At 39.5% G+C, this 11,273-nt stretch overlaps 1 protein-coding gene across 6 annotated transcripts in view; it reads left to right on the top strand.

The window, feature by feature from the left end:
* Positions 1–679: 679 nt before the first annotated feature.
* Positions 680–11,273, top strand: part of kdm6bb (lysine (K)-specific demethylase 6B, b) — a 31,032-nt gene continuing 20,438 nt past the window's right edge. For 2 of the 6 annotated variants that reach the window (XM_056247823.1, XM_056247818.1), the window contains exon 1: positions 4,445–4,588. The gene's annotated coding sequence lies outside the window, so the exon portion shown is untranslated. Of the gene's footprint in view, positions 855–1,367; positions 1,593–4,444; positions 4,589–8,771; positions 8,996–9,052; positions 9,184–11,273 lie in introns of those variants that run through there. The other 4 variants (XM_056247820.1, XM_056247822.1, XM_056247819.1 and 1 more) reach the window with 4 other exon arrangements.

Here is an 11,273-nt window from a genome sequence, read left to right as displayed (position 1 = left end):
GTCCATAGAAACAGCTGCTAATGAGGCATCTATGTTTAAATTCTATGCCTTTGGCCACTACACTGGAATGCACAGTAGGGAAAACACAAACACAAAGTGTGCATAATTCACAAATTCATGTGCTATTTTAGGACAAGTGCAGGAATGAATTACTGAACAACCTCAACAACAATATAAAACATTATTAATTTAATGTAAACCTTTAGCACTGTTTACTCGACTAGAACTTCAGCCTATTCTGGCTGTTTTTTTGTTTGTTTTTTGCTAACTTATCGTTTTCCAATATATAGAGGAACATAACACGAAATTCGAGCAGACTTTATTTTATCATTGTCCAAATCTTTGTCTGTCATTTTTTATGTACAAGGCAGGCAAAACTTTAAGACAATAAATTCCAGAGAACAATTACATATCAACTATCTAATGAAAGTTATGTATTTTTCTGTTATTAATTTATTAGCTACTAAAACTGCGCTTGCAGTGGTGTTAGCTTTTGCTAACTAAAAATAATCCACATAAAAACATTTATTTTAACAAAACGTGTGATGTAGTGCTGCACGCCTGCACGAGCTCCTTACTTATCACGAGCACAAGTGACACTCCAGCGCGTGGGATGAATTGCGCTGACGTCACTCAGTGGCTCAACCACCGCTCATCCAAAGTAACGCAGCTGTGAGTAACAAGTCCTCCAGTCTTGGCTCATCAGTAATTAAGCTCTGATGGAGGGTACATGTATAGATGGCGGCGTTACAGGTGGAGGAAGACTCTATGGGGCATTCCTGAATGAATTAAAACTGCGCAACACTTCATCAGTAGCTCGTATCCGGAAAGATCGGTTTCCAGTCATTCCGCAGGTAAGATGATGAGTATATTTAAATACAGCTGGGTTATGAGAACTAGTTAGTTATGCTACTTTTTTGATATTATAATGAGTAAGCCAGTCCAGAGTCACACTCATCAGATTGTGTTTTAATGTTCGTCACTTGTGCGTCTCTTTTGTATTTCTAAAACACACCACTAGATGGCACTGTTGGAATATAAATGTCTAAGCTTGCATGGGTTGTAACCTCCTTTTAACATACTGATTTACACCCATTTTATTAGTGTTTATTTATTATTACAACTTTCTATTGTATTGAAAATATCGAATTTATTTTGAGATCTATCTGCTATCTTGTGGTTCAGGCAATCTGACATCATGACATCTGGTCACATTTACTGAAACAAAACATTACGAAAATTCTCATTGGTTTAATCTTTGCTTCCTAGTTTATAGAATAAAGGGGGATACATTAAGTACTATGTACACTAAATGATGATGAATTTGATGTTTAAAAGAAAGCTTTTTTATATGTTTTGTGTTTTAGGTGAACTTAAAATTCAACTCTCTCTCATCATCATCATCATCATATGCACAGCTGTCAAGCAGCTGGGATTTTTCCTTCATCCCTGCAGTGGGATGGAAAATGGTGTCAGTGATGCCGATGCATCTGCAGCCAGTAGAAATGTGCCATTGGTACCAGTTTGTGAGGAGCTTCTTCCTGATTGAACTGAGATGAACAGCATGGAGAGCCAATCATCATGGAGAAGAGGTGGGTCTTTAAACTCTCTCCTGACCAATAATCATGGCTTCATCAAGGTTGAAAGATGATGACACTGAGCATCATATTTCATGTGTGTAGCATGTTCAGATAAGGCTGTTCCCAAGCAGAGAGGTAGTTCTCATAGGATATGGATTTTCATCTAGTTGTTATCTAATTTTTGAATTATCCTGACACAAATTGTTAGATTGTAACAGATTTCTTATAATTAAAGAAAAAGGTGCATGAAATTGAAATTGATTATTTTTGCATGTCCCACCCAATTAAATATCTTTAATTTGATGATTTTGGGGATCTCAACAAACCCATTACACATCAAGTTTGTTTTGTGCTATAGACATGAATGACATGACCTTAAATAGTGAAGTATGCTAATGAGAGGTGTTATTGGGCTTATGATTTTCATTTTGTTTTAATGATGCAAGCAAAAAATCCCATAGAAATACATTGTAAAAGGACTTGAGACCAGAAGGACCTATAACACCCAAAAAATCAGTCAGAATACCATAGCAGAAATGCTCAGAATGCAACTCCCTATTTTGTGCCGTCAGCTTTTGCGCATGCAAGCTTCTTCAGATCTAGTTGGAATGATAATTCAGAACCACAGATACCACACTGCTACTCAAAACTAGATTCATCTTTTATGGCTCTGTAGCATCAGTGGAATTCCAATAAGCTATTTCATGCACCACTGTCCAGTATGAGTCTGTCTTCTGTGTGTCCTTGCACTACCATGAACACATAAACAGTGTTGATTTATGACATCTTCTGGTTTTTCTCTTTGCATGGAGTCAGCGGTCACATATGGTTCATGGATGTCAGAATTCCATGTTTCACTGACTCAAGTGTGTAGTTCTGTAACCATGGTGAGCTTGGAATCCAGCTCAGCCAGACAGAGCGTCTGATTGGCTGGCGTGCCGACATTGGTATATCATGCAGCCGGCTCTCTCGCCCAATGGAGACTGAGCAGCACTGGAGCTGTTGCTATGGGCGGTCAGACAGGAATCTGTCTTATATCTTATGGTCTGTGTGTTTCTGTGATGAACCGTCTCTGTCTGTCCATCAAATAGTGTTGGTACTCACCGTGAACACTGTCTTCTCTCCTTATTTAAAAGGATGGGGACAGGGCAGATGGGGTACGTGGGTGATATGCACAGAAAGTCACGTAGGCAAGACCCCCTCCTCCTTTCTCGCTCTGCCTCACTGCCTCAGTCTCAGTCAGAGGCTGTGGGTCTACCCAGCTGTAACCAAACATTTTCAGGAATGCTGTTCTTCTATCATCTTTTATCCTCTCCTCTCCTATGTCATCCCATACAATCCTATTACTCCTGTCCTATAACTATCCTATATCCTATATATATACACCTATAACTATTATGTCCAATCCAATCCATCCATCATATATTTTTCTCACCAATTCTCATATATCATCTATTCACCTCTCCTGTTCTTCGATAGGATTCTGTCCTATCCTATCGGATCCTATCATCCCATCCTGTCCCATCCCATCCTATTCTTTGATTCCTTATCATATCATGTCATATATTATAACATATCCTATTCTTTTCCTATCCTATCACATCCTATCCCATTCATATTCCTATTCTTTCCTTTTATTTCCTTTCCTATCATATTCTATTCTATTCTATTCTTTCCTGTCCACCCTGCCCTGTCCTATCCATATTCCTGCTCTTTCCTATCCTATCCTGTCCTATTCTTTCTTATCCTTTAATATCCAGTCCTATCATATTCATACTCTTTCCTATCCTATCATATCATATCCTATGCTATCCTATCCTATTCACACTCTTTCCTATCCTATCCTTTCCTATCCTATTCACACTCTTTCCTATCCTGTCCTATCATATCATTTGCATTTCCTGTTCTTATTCATATTGCTGTTCTGTCCTGTCTCTCCTATCCCTGTTCTGACCCATCCTTTCCTATTCTTTCCTACCATTCCTGTTCTATCCTATCCTATCCTGTTTTATCCTGTCCTGTCCTATCAAGTCCCTTGCATTTCTTATTCTTATTCATATTGCTGTTCTCATTTTTTCCTGTTCTGTCCTGCCATATTCTTTGCATTTCAAATTCTTTCATATCATATTCCTGTTCTATCCTATCATATCCCTTTCTGTCTTTTGCTCCTCTAACTCATCATCTATTAGTGTGCCTATCATCTCCTATCAACTAATGCAATAGACTTACATTAAACAAGCAACCAAAGCCTTATTGTTGCATGGGAATAGTATATCACAGAGGCTTGTGGTGAACTCTCTTGATTTGGGTCGGTAAGCAATCACCTAGAACGCCCAAACATTGCCCTAGCAACCACTTTTACAACCACATAGCAACAACCTGATGATGTTATATGTATCAGTATTACGTTTAGCTCAGAATTGTAAGGTATCAGTGCAGCCTTTTGGTCTATTTAAAACTCAATAGCAACTATAATTATCCCATGATGAATTCCACGATTTCATATTTCTTTAATAAAAACAGATTTAAGTGAGCATATAGATATTTTCAAGGCTTTGAAATATACCCGATTCTTTCAGAAAATGGAGTCTTTTGCCACCCTACAGTGGGGTTTAAAAATAGCACATAGTGTGTTGGCCTTGTTCCAAAACACACACATACATGGCAGACACACTCTCTCTCCCAGATTTTTTTTCCACAAATTTCCCACCTCCAGGGCTCATATTCGCTGGTATCCCTTGACTGACACAGACTGCTCTCTTCTGATTGGCTGAGATGATATGATTGACAGCTGAGTGCAGGAACAGCAAGCAGTGGCCCCGCCCCCAGGCTGTGCACGTGCATGAGTCTGCTGTGAAAATCGGAGAGAGGAAAGGAGAGGGGAAAGAGGGAGGAGAGAAGTGGGGAACAGAGGCAACAGGATTGACTCGAGTAGGAGAGGAAGGGAGAAGAAAGGTTTGGAATTGCTTTGAAATAAAAAGGAGGAGAAAAAGGGGAGAATAGCGGAGGTAAGCTGAAGATTTCAAAGAAAAGACCATTATTCAAAACATCTCATAATAGTTAGGGATACATGCATGTTTTTTTTTTTTTGGGAGGGGGAGGGGGGAGGGTTTGGTGCAAATTAGTATGTGCATGCAGTTCCATATAGGTAAATGTATTGTATGGTAATGGTTGTATTACATACACATTGATCAGCACTAAAGCAGTCATTCATTATTCTGACAGCAGTGTGTGTGCATGTATATGTGTATGTGGTAGCATTACAAATGCATTGCCTCACATCATCGCCGGCAACTGTAGTTACTGGTATCGCTTACATTGACTCTCTGGTTCCGTGCAATGAAATAAATGCCATCATGATATCACAATCCAAATGGCATGCTAATTTTCATCATATAAGAAAGAAAAAAAAAATTTTTTTTCAAAATGCACTGGTTTTTGCAAAACAGCATCCCCTGTCATGCATGTCAACTCATTAAGGAAGTATGGCTCTTGAAATTACTGTTTACTTAGAAACAATTCACAGTTTACTGTAAACGTTTCCAGGATAAAAAGCATTGGAAGGCTATTGTATGCACAGTCCTGCAGGGGGCTTAATGGCTCACGTGCCATAGTTATCTCCACATACTGACCTACATTCACCAGAGCTTTACCACAGGCAGACAACTGTGAGCTTCTGAAATATCCTTCCAAAAATAGAAGCTTAACCCGAGTCATTTGGTAGAGCTGTAATGAATGAAACTGTGATGTCAGTTAAATGAGATCAGTTGTGTCTTGTAACCTTGTACACTGAAATGAACCTAGAAAAGCGCTCAAACACAGAAACAGGAAGAGTGTAATTGCAGAATTAATTGTTTGTGAGGGCAACTTGGATACTTGAGTCAGCTGTGTTTTTGGAGAGTTTGCCTGTGTTAAAGCACAACCAGATTTGTTTATCCTCACATAGTTATGAAGCGTCTCCTGAAGCCTTTGGAGGATTGTTACTACAAGAAGTCTTGAAGTGCATAGTCTAGTGCTAAATATAAGCAGAAAAAATGGCAAATATGTAATTATAACACTCTCAAAACATATACACAAACCATCCTGTTTTAAACTTCTCATGCGTACTGTGCACCTTTTACAGCTCAGCAGTAGATTGAAACATTATGCTTAGTTCTGGTTTGGACCACGGTGGTCCAGCTGTGCGAGTCGCAGTGGTGGTGGTTATTATGGTTTGGGAGTGAAGGAAACTTGGTTTGGGAAACATCTTAAAGTTTTGCCAATCCAAGCACTTCAAGACCTCATATGGGAATCTGTGGTTCTAAGGAAACTGTCATTTCTGGACCACCATCGTTTTGGAGCTCTTCACCTAGCTGTGTACAGTAGTTTTACCCTTTGTCGTATCTGCTTCAGGACTTCTGACAAAGACAAGAGGTACTTGCTGAGGCAGGAATGGTTTACTGTCAAGCTGCCAAGTAACTCCCAGATTAGACAGCAGTCTGATCTCAGCAGCCTGAACACAAATTTACTATCTGAAACTTCTGCTTTTAACAGTCTGATCTGCAAATTTCAATTTCAGCAGTCTGAGCTCTTCTAACCTCAACAGTGTGATCTCAAACATCTATCTCCTGTCTAAAGCCCCGTTCACACTACACGCGACCAAGCGACGCGATACCATTCATTTCAATGGCGAGCTGGCGATTTCCGGCGACACGCGCGACAGCGACCGTTGGCGACCGGATGGGGCGTGTCTGGCGACGCGACAAAGTTGAGATCTGTTTAACTTTATGCAAATGAGGAGTGACTTTCGGGAGCGACAACCAATAGGAGCGGAGCGCGTATGATCCTTCTCCACATCATTGGATGTCATTCATAAAGGCAACCACTAGTGGGAACTCCCACTAGCGACCTCATCGCCATCCACTGGCGACATGCAGCGACAAAGTCGCTTGTAGTGTGAACGGGGCTTACCTGTAACAGTCTGATTTCAGACTTCTGATCTCAAACCTCTGATTTTAACCATCTTATATCAAACATCTGATCTCAAACTTCTAATTTAATCCAATTCAAATATTGGTAGCTAAGGCTTTATTTGTATAACGCTCTTCACAATACATATTGTTTCAAAGCAACTTTACAGAAAATGCTTGTTTCATTGTTACAATTTAGAAGTATTAGGTTATCAGTCAGAGATTAATGTGTCAAAGGTCCAAATGACAGTAATATGCAGCTATAATATACATGTTGGTTACTTAAAGTGATTTTCAACACACTTTGTATTGTTACAATGCCAGTGGTATGTAAATAAACAATGTTTACTTCTTCTCCGTGTTACGTGGGCCAAGAAATTCACGTTTATTTGTCAGCAAAAGTCGAGCAATTGACCTTTGACAGCTCCAGGGTTTTCGTGGAAACTACACAGATTGTACTTCAGCATTTTTGTATCCCTGCGCAGGGTTATTAACAAAACAGTTATTGTAAGGGTAGTTTATCACTCAAAATTGTATCGTACTTTGTCTACTCTTTAAACAGCATTATATGGAACATTATCGCAGCAGCTTGCTTACCTGTACACGACATGTTTTGGAAGGTTGGGCGGAATGGACAGAATGGTTTCTTTCAGCTTTTCACCTCCATTTCACCTAAAACATTGTGTTTGTGGTCATCCAGTTTGAAATGTTGACTACAAACACACAGGTTTATTCAGATTTTTCCGGTGCGGTGTTCTCTTCATATTTACGATTCATATTTGCCACTGCCTACAACGTGCAGGATCCTTTACCGGAAATAATTAATGTTTGCTAAACGTTTACTCTTTGAATTCTTGCAACCGGGAACAATACAACACCATTATGACTAGAAGTTTTTTATTAGGAAGCATTTCCTAATAGCAAGGCAGTATTTGACTCTGCTCTGCGTGTGGCCATAGCAGACTGGTGGGAGTGGCCTTGGACTGCAACATACCCAGTGCATTATGGGTGTTGAAGTTTTTTTACCTATATGGCAAAAGGGAAGACAACAAGCCTTTTTTCTGTTTTCTCTAGATAGGTAGCACCGTTTTCCAAGTTTTATTGAAAGCTAATTTTTGAAGTACCATGTATTGTGTTAAGCTAACACAATGAAAGTGTAAGACAGCAATTACAACTCATAGTGATAATGACAATATAAGGGTATTATAACAATATTTGGATCATTTTTTTAAAGTTTTTCCTGTCGATCCAAAGGTGCCATCATCTGATATCTTTGCAATTGTCGCCGTCACCTGAAAACATTGCAAAGGCTGGATCCAAACTTGAGCTGCCCAAACTGTAGCTCCTCCATGATGGGCCTCTCAAGGCAGAAACAGGGAAGCAAAATGAGAAGAATTCGCATGCTGTTCAAAGCATTTTAGGCCAAAGTTGATCATGTGTATTTGGTACTATTTCCGCAGATGTAATTGTAGTTTATGAGAAGCTTCTATGCATCTGAAACAGGTAACATTTTCCGTAACTATGTTTCTTAGGTTGAAGAACACTGTTTTTTTGTAACATGGAAAATATGATTTAAAAAAGACAACAGATAAGAGAATTTTAGATCAGACTTTTATAGAGTAGGTTTTTTTTTTTCAAAATTACAGTGTATTATTTCAAGCAGAACATGTGTTAGCTTCAGTGTTAATAATCCTTTGTTAGCCGTCAGTCTACAGTGATTCCTTCTGATTGGACAGAGACTTATTATTTACTCTGCTGGGTTTGCGTGTGGTACATGCTAGAGCAGGTAAGTCATCTAAACAACATGCCAATCCTCATACAGTATCTGACATCACTCAACGAATAGCAAAATAAACTGGGCAATGCAAACCAAACAGATGAATCTTATTAGCCATGGAAATGTCTCAAGTGCACATAATCTCCCTTCAGGAACTCCCGTGCTCTCCATGTTTGCATGTGTTTTTTTTTTCCTCAGGTGAGATCGTTGTTTTGCGCTCAGAATGTGTAATGTTAAACTGGTGTGCAATGAGCAGAGTTTATGATTGGTTGCCTTGGAAACACATACTGTACTCTTTAGCTGTAGAGAGAGAGAGAGGAAATGAGGATGGAGTGAAGGAGAGAGAGGTGATGGAGGGTGGGGGAGGGGTCGTAGAGGGAGAAGCAAAAAAAAAAAAGGAAAAGAAATGAATGCAGACTGGCTGGTAGAAGGGGGTTGGGCTATTTTCTCTCAGCAGCACTCTCTCTACCTCTTTCACTGTCTCGCCCTCTATTTCTCTCTCTCTCTTTCTGCTTTCTCGTACCATTCCTTTCCTCTCTTTGTCTACTGAAGGAGAAGGCAGGAGAGGAGGGTGCAAATGTAAGAGAAAGCGAGAGAGAGTGTGTTGAGAGAGGAGACGGAATGGATCAGGCACACTCGCTTTTTTGACAATAGAAGCTCACTTCCTGTCTGTCACTGGCGTTTCGTAAGTAAGTCGTAACTCTTTTTGTGTGTGTGTGTGTGTGTGTGTGTGTGCTTGAGACAGAGCGCGTGCACGTTTTGTCAGAACTGTCATCCGGTGCATTTAAAGGTAAAGGTTAAACATTTAAAGGGACATTACGCTCTAGCACTGGGCAAGCAGGAAACAGTGTCCTTCTCTTCCTCTCTGACCGGCAAGGTAAGAATGCTTGTGTGTCTCAGGCGAGAAACACTCATCTCTCCTCTCCGAGCCACTTAAATACCGGCCCCATCCGGCTCACTTTCTCTGCCGTTGTGCTTCATGCGGTTTCTTTTCCTTTTCTTTGTGCAGTAATGTGACTGCCTGTGAATGTTTTGCAATAACTCTAAAATGTTAAGCCTCTACAACTCAAATTGAATTGTGAAGTAAGCTGCAGAGGAGATCCTTCTGTACATAATGCAATTGTGTGTGTGTGTGTGTGTGTGTGTTTTTTGTGTGTGTGTGTGTGTGTGTGTGTGTGTTTTTTTTGTGTGTGTGTAATATAATAGCATGCTGGTCTCTATTGAATACTTTTATACAGGAAGTATGGTTATTATAGCTGGCGATCAAGATCTCTGCCATTACAGCTCAGCACAGATCTAATAAAAGACACCGCCTCGGTGTGTTTGTGTCTGCAGTGAACTTTCTCAGACAACCTCCCCACGAGCAGTATCACCCATAACTTTCTCTGTACAAGAGAGATTTCTTCGGTTTGTTATCTGCCAAAGAACACATGCACGCATTACGTTACCCTCCTTCGGGCCCCATGGTCACCTGTCGTCCCTATTGGCCCAATTCATTAGCAGCACCTGCAAATGAAGATGGAATGATAAGAGTGAGAAGAGAAAGAGAAACGGAGTCCAAAAAATTGGCATAAATACAGCTGTTGTATTAGTTGTAAAGGAATTGAGTTGAATGAGTAACTTTAAAGGGTTAGTTCATCCAGAAATGAAATTTCTGCCATTAATTACCCTCATGTCACTCCAAACCCGTAAGACTTTCGTTCGTCTTTGGAACACAAATGAAGATCTTTTTGATGAAATCTGAGAGCTTTCTGTATTCTCCATTGACAGCTACGCAACTACCCCTTTTACACTTCAAAGATTTCATAAAGAGATCGTAAAACTAATCCATATGATTTGAGCTGTTTACTCCAAGTCTTCTGAAGAGACTCGATCGCTTTATATGATGAACATTTAATTTAGGCTTTTATTCACAATAAACATTGATCAGTGAACCTCATTGGTTCTCGCACGTCAAGCGAACATGCTTTAGCTTCTGTTACTACAACTGATGTGTGAGTTGATGAATGTTTATTATGTGAATAAAAGCCAAATTCAATCTGTTCATCATATAAAGCGATCGTGTCTCTTCAAATTTGGACTAAACCACTATATTAATATGGATTCGTTTTATGAACTTTTAGAAGCGTCAAAGCGGTAGTTGCGTAGCTGTTAGCGGAGGGAAAAATATCTAATTTGTGTTCCGAGGATGAACGAAAGTCTTACGGGTTTGGAACGACATGAGGGTGACAGAATAATGACAGAATGTTAATTTTTGGTTGCACTAACCCTTTAAGATCTCTGAACAAATGTGCTTTGGTTAGTTTTACATTTAATGGGACAGTTCACCTGTAAAATCCTGTCTTCATTTGCTCACTTTTTTTCAAACACAGAATGATTCTGTGTAACACAAAATTTATTTTGGAAGAATCATGTTGCTCTTTTACAAATACAATATGTTGACATGGGGATGTAAAGCTCAGAAAGTGACAAAAAGGGGTCATAAAAGTATACTGTCATAAAGTGTTATGTTTGTCTAGTACATCTTCTAAATCCATAAAGTAGCTTTGTATAACTGAAATTTCAGTTAATTTTCAATGAAAATCTCACGCTGCACCAGCTCCCAAATCTCATTTGTGCTTCCACATATTCAGATATGTCAGAATTTATGTAAGTGACGTCAAAAACCATTGATTTGCCAAGACTGCATGATATTTGAGAGCTACAACAGTGAATAATAACTTCAATCTGTCTCTTCGAGTTTTGATCTGTTCTTCACACAAAACTATCATGTGGCTTCAGGAGAATTGTAATATAGTGCACAAGCCATATGGAACACTTTATGATCTCGCTCGAGTGTCATTTGCGCTTGTATTCAAAATTGGTGCATGAAGACGCTTCAAGCCAGTTTTGACATCAGTGGAGCCAAACGCAATTGATTCTCTTTTCAAAACTGTATTGCAACCAATTTTTGTTTTAAGGTCCATT

The sequence above is a fragment of the Rhinichthys klamathensis genome, unplaced genomic scaffold, assembly GCF_029890125.1.
Source record: "Rhinichthys klamathensis goyatoka isolate OS25496 unplaced genomic scaffold, OSU_Roscu_1.1 h1tg000050l_1, whole genome shotgun sequence".
NCBI classification, from domain to species: Eukaryota; Metazoa; Chordata; class Actinopteri; order Cypriniformes; family Leuciscidae; genus Rhinichthys; species Rhinichthys klamathensis.
The sequence above is the reverse complement of the archived record's forward strand: the minus strand, read 5'-3'. Positions and strand labels throughout refer to the sequence as shown.